The sequence below is a fragment of the Fukomys damarensis genome, unplaced genomic scaffold (genome assembly GCF_012274545.1).
Source record: "Fukomys damarensis isolate Sample0158 unplaced genomic scaffold, DMR_v1.0_HiC HiC_scaffold_19, whole genome shotgun sequence".
NCBI lineage: Eukaryota > Metazoa > Chordata > Mammalia > Rodentia > Bathyergidae > Fukomys > Fukomys damarensis.
In genome coordinates, this window is record NW_022900931.1 from 14083179 (window position 1) to 14092385 (window position 9207).

A 9207-nucleotide genomic window follows, 5' to 3' on the forward strand; every position below is an offset into this window, starting at 1 on the left:
ATCATTGGGTGAATCCACATTGCAAGGCTGATGTTCAAAGAAGACAGCAAAAGCAAAATACACTCAAGTGTAACTGGCTTTAAGTTGCAAGTGGACTTTCTTCATCTCCTCTTGTTCCATGCAGACTGCAATCTCTGCATTTTGCTGGCCTCCTTGCCAGTCATCTCTGAAAATACCCTACAGATACATCTAGAAGTGTGCTCCCCAATCAGCCGGGCATCCGTCAATCCAGCCAGGCTGACAATCACATTAACCACACTGTATTGAAATCATATTACTGTACAGTTTCATTCCATTTTGTAGGATTTCATTTCAAAATGAAAGATACTTGCTTTGTATGCCAGGAAGCCCTGTATTTGATGGTAGTGCTTTTTTTTTTTTTCTGTAGACTTAATAGTTGTAATTTAAAAGATTTGGGGCAAAAATTAATTCAGAATACAATAGTTTTTGCCATAGCAGAGAACTATCTTTTTGAAGGCTGAACACCATGCTCACACATAGTAGGTGCTCAGTGAATATAAATGAATGATTGTGCTACCATCATCACCTGTTTATGTTGCTGTTATAAAAGCAAATATTATATGAACAAAACTCTGTGTTTCTGTTAAGTAGTCTTTTTAAAAATAAAAGCATACTTACAGTAGATCAGAAATCCACAGAAATCCATTATACATTTTCTTTTAACCTGAACCTCACTGTGACATGTAAATTGACTTGTTTATGTTAATGGTAGCTATTTAGGAGTACATTTCCAAAGTGCTGCATGATAATTAGATTGGGCATAATTCACGTATTGCATGTTTCCCTGAAAATGGGCTCTTCCAACAAGGTACAAGCTAGAACAGAACATGCACCTCCAAACTATCTCTGAACAGATTCTCATTACAGAAACCACACACACAGGGCAGCAAAGATAATGTCAGCACTTAATGCAGAAAAATAATGCAACATGTTCTTTTTTGTGGCTCATTTACTGCCATATGCTACTTGAGAAACGAAAACCTATTTGGTATAGAGAAAGAACTACATGTAGTCTGAAACCCTAGTCAATAATGAAGCCTTGTATTTGCTATTTCTGGAATGACTGCTAAGTGTTCAATTATGAAACATCTCTAGATTATTAGGAAATTTCATTTGATCTGTCTCCAGTAAGGACTAGAAGAGGGCTTTTAGCTTTCTTTCTTTATTACCCAGATACTGAATAATGAAAATTCTTCCAAATTTGGAAATGCCTAATAACTATGCAGTTCTGATCGTACTAAATTAATTAATATTTAAACATTTTTATCTCCATAAGAGAATGCTATTAGAGAATTACTGGTTACTCAAATACTCATATTTATCATTACTTTATATGATATCAAACAGAACAATGAATTAAATATTAATTTAAATTATTCTAAAATGTATCAAAAATTCTATTAATTATCTAAATTATTCTAGGTTATGGAAGGATCTGGAGTACACATAACAAACTTTATCAATATTTAAACAGAAGAGAATTAAATAACTTATTTAATATACCGAGAAGCAATGTCTATAGCTCAAATCTGAATAAATAAAAGCCATGCTTTATTGTTTATTTTATATGATTGTGGAGAGCAAACTAGTTCTAAGACACAAAAATAATTAGAAATACACAGACAAATGAAAGCAAATAATTTGTGAACATGGCTTTCTAACTTTGCTCTTAGGCTACAAAGAGGTTTTATGCCACAACAACAACAACAACAACAACAACAAACTTTGATCAACTCTTCTTCACACATTCATTCTATTAAGTTGCAAGGGTTTTTAGATAGGCTGACCTGAGGCAAAAGCATAAATCTATGACTCTTGATCTCATTTGAAATTATCTATCAAAGTCTGTAATGAACAGACCCCATCATTGGGGATTATATTCTCTGCTTGATTTGACTGCAAAGATTTTCCTCTGTGGTATAGTTTTAGTCCACACATTTTTATAGTTATGTTCATTGAGATAACATCATCCTGCTATGTGTTGTGAGGGTATACATTAAAATCTACTGCAAAATAGGTACTTGAAGGTAGCTTTTAAAGTCTTGTACATCTAAGAAAAAGTGGCTGATAAATTAGGAAAAGAAAAATTAAGCCGATTAACAATGGCAGTTCACTAATGCTGAATTTTAAGTAATATCCAAAAGTAATGAAAGCAAACACAGACAATGTTTTGCTAGAAAAGAAACAGAGGCCCTGGAAGCAGGAGGGAAACCCTCACTCCTCCCCTTCCCACATATGTTATGCTAAGTTTTATCTAAACATACATAAGTTGCTTATTTAGAATCTGGGGAGAATTAAGGGCAGAAGCCATGTGGCTAATTGAACAGAAGTTGAGTACTTTATTTATTTTTTTAGTGTATGTTTGCAATACATAACTTATGTTGGTTTGGGGTCACTGGTATATGTGTATGACTTATCTTGAGTACTTTTCATCCCTTTGCCTCTCTTTTCCTTACCTCTCCCTCTTCCTCCCCCATTTTGAGAATGAGTGCTTTATCTCCCATCATTTCTCCTTTACTTCACTCATTGATTTATCTACATTCTAGGTTTCTCATATAAGAGAAGCCATGTGATATTTAACTTTCTGCCTTTGATTTATTTCACTTAACATAAGTGGCCTCGAGTTCTACCTAGTTTTCCTGCGAATGGCATGAACTCTCCATATCAGAAGAATACCATGCCACTGGGAATCCGAGTAATGGATGGGAGAACTCATCCTACTTGAGGGCTGGAGGAAGATGAGATCTCTTCAGCTTCACATCGCTGGTGCTCACAGTAACTTTGAGGTGGAGGAGGATGACATTAGGTGATACGTGCAGATCTCGGGGGTAGAAATGTAGGGTAAGGCTGACGTGCATGGTATAAGTGAAAATAAAATACTGGAAGGCACTAAAGAAGACTTTTTAGAAGACTAGTGCCTCTGTTTCCTTTTGGTCTCTCCTATCCTCGCCAGTCCTTGAAGCAGCTGGGTTGGACAGGGTAAACACGAGCAGTTTCAGGGGAAGAAAAGCAAGAGGAAGGAAGAGTTCACCAGACAGCACTTTTCCCCGAACTTTTCTCCACATGGTTAGCTTTGCTTCGTTTACAAGCTTTTCCTTTCTTTTTCTTTCCCATTATCAACCTTTGTTCTCTTTCCCCAAGTTTGGGCACATTTGGTAGAGTCGATAGTCAACAAAAGTCCAGTGAAGGACAATCGTTCTGTCCTTCTCCCTTCCCTCTAACTCTGGGGTTTTAGGATGAACATACAGGAAGGACGTGACAGTCATCGTTCTAGCACTTTCCCCTCCACCCTTTGCTCCATGTCCATTGACCCTGTGACCTCAGTACTGCTGTGTTACTGCGCCGGAACTTCTGGAACAGTAGTTGCTGTTTCTCCACGGAGCTATTGCTTCCTCATTTTTTTGTGTTACCCAAATAAATGCAGTGGAGCCAAATAGTCTGGTCTAAACGTTCCGTGATACTCAAAGAATCACAGTCCAATGAATAACGTGGCTCAAGTCATTCACATCTTTGCTTTTAGCTCCTAAACATGATGAAAGGAAATCTTGTTCAAAATCCACGCTTCCACTTTAGTCCATATTTTACTATTTCTTTTGCTTTGCCATAGTCTCCCATCCCCACATGCTTTGAAATTTTTCTCAACCTCCAAACTTTCAGTGTCCCACCATATAGTGCCTATTGTAAGGACTTTTCTTTTCTCTTTCCTTCAAAATTGTTCTGTTCTTTTTCCAGTAAATCTCCACCCTTTCTGATGCAAGTCTCTCAGTCTTGTATCTGGCTTTCCCCCTACCTTTTGCCCCAGTAAGGTTGAAAAGGTTAGGGTGGAGATAAGAGTGTCAGCATGGGGTAGGGAGAAATGAAAATGTCAGAATTTCCTTAACAGGTAGGGGGGATTTAAAGATGCTATGAGTAATTACACATTGATATTTTTTGGCCTTATTATAGCATCTTACTCAATTACCTTTCTCCTTTGTTGATTCTCTCTTAATTACAAATATATTCAAGTCACTCATCTCCTTGAATAAGCCCCTCAAACACACTTTAAATTTAACCTTTTATTCCAATCTCAGACAACCCATGAACATGGATTACTCATATTGTCTGAATCTACTAATCTATTTTTCTAAATAATCCCCTTAAAGCCTAGCTTCCCAACCTGCTCTACCTGGCCAGTCACTACATTTAATGACTTTTTCTGACCTTACTTTAATTGATGTCTTTGAAGCAGTGACATTCCTTCTTAAAACACTGTGGTCATAAGCTATTTTGTACATATATTTTTTTACCATAAAGTTTATTGGAACATTTAAAACAAACAACACAGCTACATTTATCATTGGCATCTTGTACCTTTATATGATACATCTTGGTTTTATTTTTTCCCATACTCCTGCCCTCCCTTCACCCTCTTCACCATTCCCTATTTACAAAGACTTCATTTCCATTTTTTCCTTTTTTTCACATTTTTCTTTTCCCTTAGCTCCTTTCCCCTCCCCTTCCCACTTCCCCTTTAGCTATTTCTTCCTATTTTACACTATCAATTATACCATTTGTACCTTATTTACACATTTAGTTTTCACACCTGAGAAATTTTTCTGTATTTACTCAGATGTGTCCTACTAATTTAACTTAAGTATAGCCTCAATGTGCATCCACTTAGCTCTAAATGTGTCTAGTTTCTCATTCTTTCTGGCTGAGTAGTACTCCATTATATAGAAAATCTTTATTCAGATTCCAGTTGATGGGCTTTTGGGTCATTTCCAATCTTTAGCTATTACAAACTGCTGCTGTAAATATGGGTGCACAAGTATCACTGTGGTATCATCCTTTTAATTCTTTTATATTTTCATCTTGACCTTTCTTACATCAGTTTTCTTGTCCTCTTACCATACATATTTTTCAGCACTTGGTTTCCATTGGTTCCACATCATGGATTCAGAAAACTGTGGGTCAAAATATTCTGGAAAAATATTCTCCTGTACTGAGCATGTACAGATGTTTTCCGTGTCATCACTGCCTAAAGAAGTAACAGCTATTTATTTACCATTGACATTGCCTCGGGTGTTGTAAGTAATCTAGAGATGATTTAAGTTAGACAGGAAAATATGTGTGCCTTAGACGCCTCTAGATACTTCTTGACCATTCACACATTCCAGTGTCTGAAGGAGGGCCTGGAACTCATCTCTCGTGGATACTGAGAATCACTGTACACATTCCAGAGGTAATCTCCACCATTTTGTGGATGACTTCCAAAGTTACAACTCTTTTTCTACTACAGCTATGAAATCAAATGAAAAGCATCAACAATTTCCCCAGGAAAACACCTACGCAATGAGAAGAGAGCCTTGTGTACTCAGTATCTTAGGCTCTGTGAACTTCCTAAGGTGCATCCACAGACAATCTGCTCCAGAGCTACAGAGTCACTGGTTAGCCAACACGCCTGGCTGAACCCTCCTGAGGCTCCCTGAGCGTGTCAGCCTCACCCTCAGCCCTTTCTGCGAGTTGCCCTGTCCCATCCAAGTCACATCGCGTTCCTCCTGATTTGACTCTCAGTTAAAGGCATCACTGTCCAAACACTCATTCACGTTAATAACTCCTGCACAGTTCAATCTCTAGAAGGACACAGAAGATACAGCAACATACCCTGCTATGGCTTGGATCTCAGATGTCCCTCATAGGCCCAGATGCAAAGGCTTGGTCTCCAGCCTGTATACTCTTTGAGGTAGTAGAACCTTTAGAAGGTGGAGCCTTGGTGAAGGAAATTAGGTTACAGAAGATGTGCTCTTGAAGAGGGTATTGGGACCTCAGGGGTCCCATAGTTATTGCCATTTGTTGCCATGTGGAAATACAGGTCCACTGTTGCCAGAAATTTTGGGTTTTCAAGAGAACACCAAATTGAGATTTTTTTTAAGGTAAAATCTCTCAATCTTAAACAACTCTAAATACTTAAATAGAAAAAGTTTTCAAGAACTATGAAGGGTCTGATATTTTATCTAACTTGCAGACTAATGATTTTGCCTCCAAGATCTCACAGAAGTTGGCAGAAGATATGCAAGATAAAGGATGCTATCATTCATGATAATAGCAGTTGTCATTATCAGCATGCACCCTCGTTCCCTGAGCCCCGTTTCTACAGAATAACATGAAAAGGACCAGGACAAACATGCACAAACAGCTGATTGTGTTACTCGTGAATGACCCTGAGTGTGAGGACCTGAATCTTTCATAATGGACAGTAAACTCATCTAGAGGGAGGCACTACCTCCATCTTTCTATCTGTTCATTCTAAAAAACATACTTGTAGTGGTAGTGTAGAACAATGAGGCAGTCGGCGCCTCTGACTGGCTGATGTACAGAAATGTGAGAGACCCGTGGAAAATTGTGTCTCAGGTAAGGAGGGTCGTTCAGTGGTAGAGCAGTTTCCTAGCATGTGAAAAGCCCTGGGTTAGATTCTTAGCAGAGAGAGGGAGAGCGAGAAGAAGGGAGGAAGGGAAAGAGGGAGGGGGACAGAGAGAGAAGGGAAGATAAGTTTGTCCCTGAAACAAAACAACACAGATACATTTGTAGAATAGCTCTAATCTGTGAGAAGTTTCATTGTGACTTTGGTATAGAAGTCGTTAAAGTATGATCTTCAGGATGGCTGTCTGTTTTTTAAATACAATTTTATTGGCTAGGTCTATGCTCATTCATTTGCCTATTATCTAGCCTATTTTTGTGCCACCAAAGCAGAGCTGAATTGGAATAGAGAGGAAGCCTAAAATATTTACTATTTGACTACTTATGAATAAGGCCATATTTTCTTCGTTGGCTACTGGTATATAGGGTAAAATTTTAGCATGTCACCTAACATTAGAACAATCAATCTATTATTTACACAGTTATGCTTTGAACATTTGTTATTTATCAGACAGGCTAGAATATGTTGAGATTGCTGAAACCATAAATAACAAATCATTGCTATTTTCCAGGGGCTCCAGGTCTGATAAAGGACATAGCAGCAAAGTGAAAATAATATAGCAGCCTCTCCTAAGGAAGATGTAGCCATGTGGTAGATGTAGCCTGGAGTGAATGAGGCACACCTACCATATACAGGTTGTGAAAGTGGGGTAGACTTTCTATAGGAAAGAGTCCTTATAGATGAAGAGACATGTTCTAGATATAGACAGAAGGGAATGATAGTCCAGATGTGGGACACAGTGTGCCAAGCACATGGAGGTTTGATAAAGAAGACTCAGTGGGGTCCATGTGTGAGGGACAGATAAGATATTCGGGGCAGGAGAGTGCAGACTGTGGGTAGTTGGGGAGAGGAGAATGCAACAAGCAGAAAGGGCCACCACGTTAATGAAGGGCTCTGAGAGCCTGGATGAGGATTGGATACTGAAGCAGCGAGAGCTGGAGTTATTGAAACAAAAGGTAAAAAGCTGGGTTACATTGCTTGCTTCACCTATAAAAGAATCTATGCCAGAATGAAGCAAGGTCGACAAAAGGGACGACGGAGTAGCAGAGAAGCAGAAAAGGAGATGGGATTAAATGTTGACATTTCTCCACTCTCTGTGCTCTGGCCACCTCAAATTACTACCATTCCTTAAAGCCAGCATGCTTTTCATGTTTAAGTTTCTCTGCATGTGTGTGTGTGTGTGTGTGTGTGTGTGTGTTATTATGGTGGCAGAGAGGCAAGCTCTTTACACACCAGGACCTTCAGTCCCTTGCAGACTAAGTTGCTAAGTCCCTAAGCAACTTGAGGGCAGGCACGATGCCTCAATTATTACTGCGTTCCCCAAAATTTACAAAGTGCTTGGCAGTTGCACACCTGGTGAATTAATAAACAAATAGGTGCAGTTTCACTACCTCTCCTAATCCTTCATGAAAGCTCAACTTCAAAAAGAGCTCCTCTTAGGAAGGTTAATTCCCCTCTCTGTTCTTGCTGCTTTCTCTAGAGTCCTGTGCCCCTAGAAGTTAAACATTACATTAAATCAAAGTAAAGAGGTAGTTCTCTGTTAGCTTTGGGAGCATTTTGGAATTCAGTGGGGGAAAGTTTCATTCTTTCCTAAAAATATTTTTTAAATTTTTAATTGACACATAGTATTGGTACTTATTTATGGGGGTGTTGTGTGACATTCCAATAGATGTATGGAATGTATAATAACAAGATCAGGGCCAGTGGCATATTTGCATAGACATACGTTATTGCTTTTTGTGTTGAGGACATGAAAAATCTTCTTTACTAGGTATTTTGAAGTACACAATTAATTGTTGTCAACCATAGCTGTCCTGTGCTATAGAGCATTAGAAGTTCTTCCTCCTAACTAACTGAACTCTACCGTTTAACCATCTTGCCTCCACCCCCAGCTTCTCCCAAACTCTTCCCAGGTCTGGTGACCACCGTTCTCTTCTTTGAGAAGTCTTAGCCTTTATCCTGACTGACACATACTACATAGCCACATGACTATTTAATAAATGTTAACGAAATTAACATGTATTTACACCTTACCAGATTTGTCTCAGATGAGTCAGTCATTTTTCTAAGCAATTCAGACCACAGTTTCACCCTTCTCTTTGTTATCCAGTCCATCATTTGGTTTTTAACCTTGATATATCTTCAGCCTAACAAGAGTTTAATGGCTGGGCTATGTAGTTCAGGTCACAAGCTCGCTATTTCTGTGCCCTATTAAATGAGTATGTGCTTAATGCAGTGAAAATTTCAGACATTGGATAGCACTGTGATAGCTAAAGTACCATAACAATGAAGAAGAATGTAAGCAGTAACTTATTTGTATTATAATTGTTTAGGCACAGTTTTAGCTTACCATCTGCAAAATTACAATGATATTAAGTTTATCCTGAATGTAAAGTATGAATAGTAGGTGGTTGGGGGGTATTTTGGGCTTCCGGTATCTTTTGCCAGCGGTGGTTTGACGATTCTTGATGCTGTTGCTATGTGCTTTTGTCCCCTCTGAGAGCACTCCATTTGCCTCATTAACCATAGGACTGGAATTAATATGAATTATTGAAGCTATTTTTTTGTTGTCTGCTTTTTTAAAGCCATTTGGCTAAACATCATTGTTTCTTTCACAGGAAATGTCGATTAACCCTTAGCACGGTTGTTTAAAGAAAACACAATACTGCTAATTTGTTCAACACCTTAAGATACTGGTAATAATGAAATCAACAGCTAATCGTGAACCT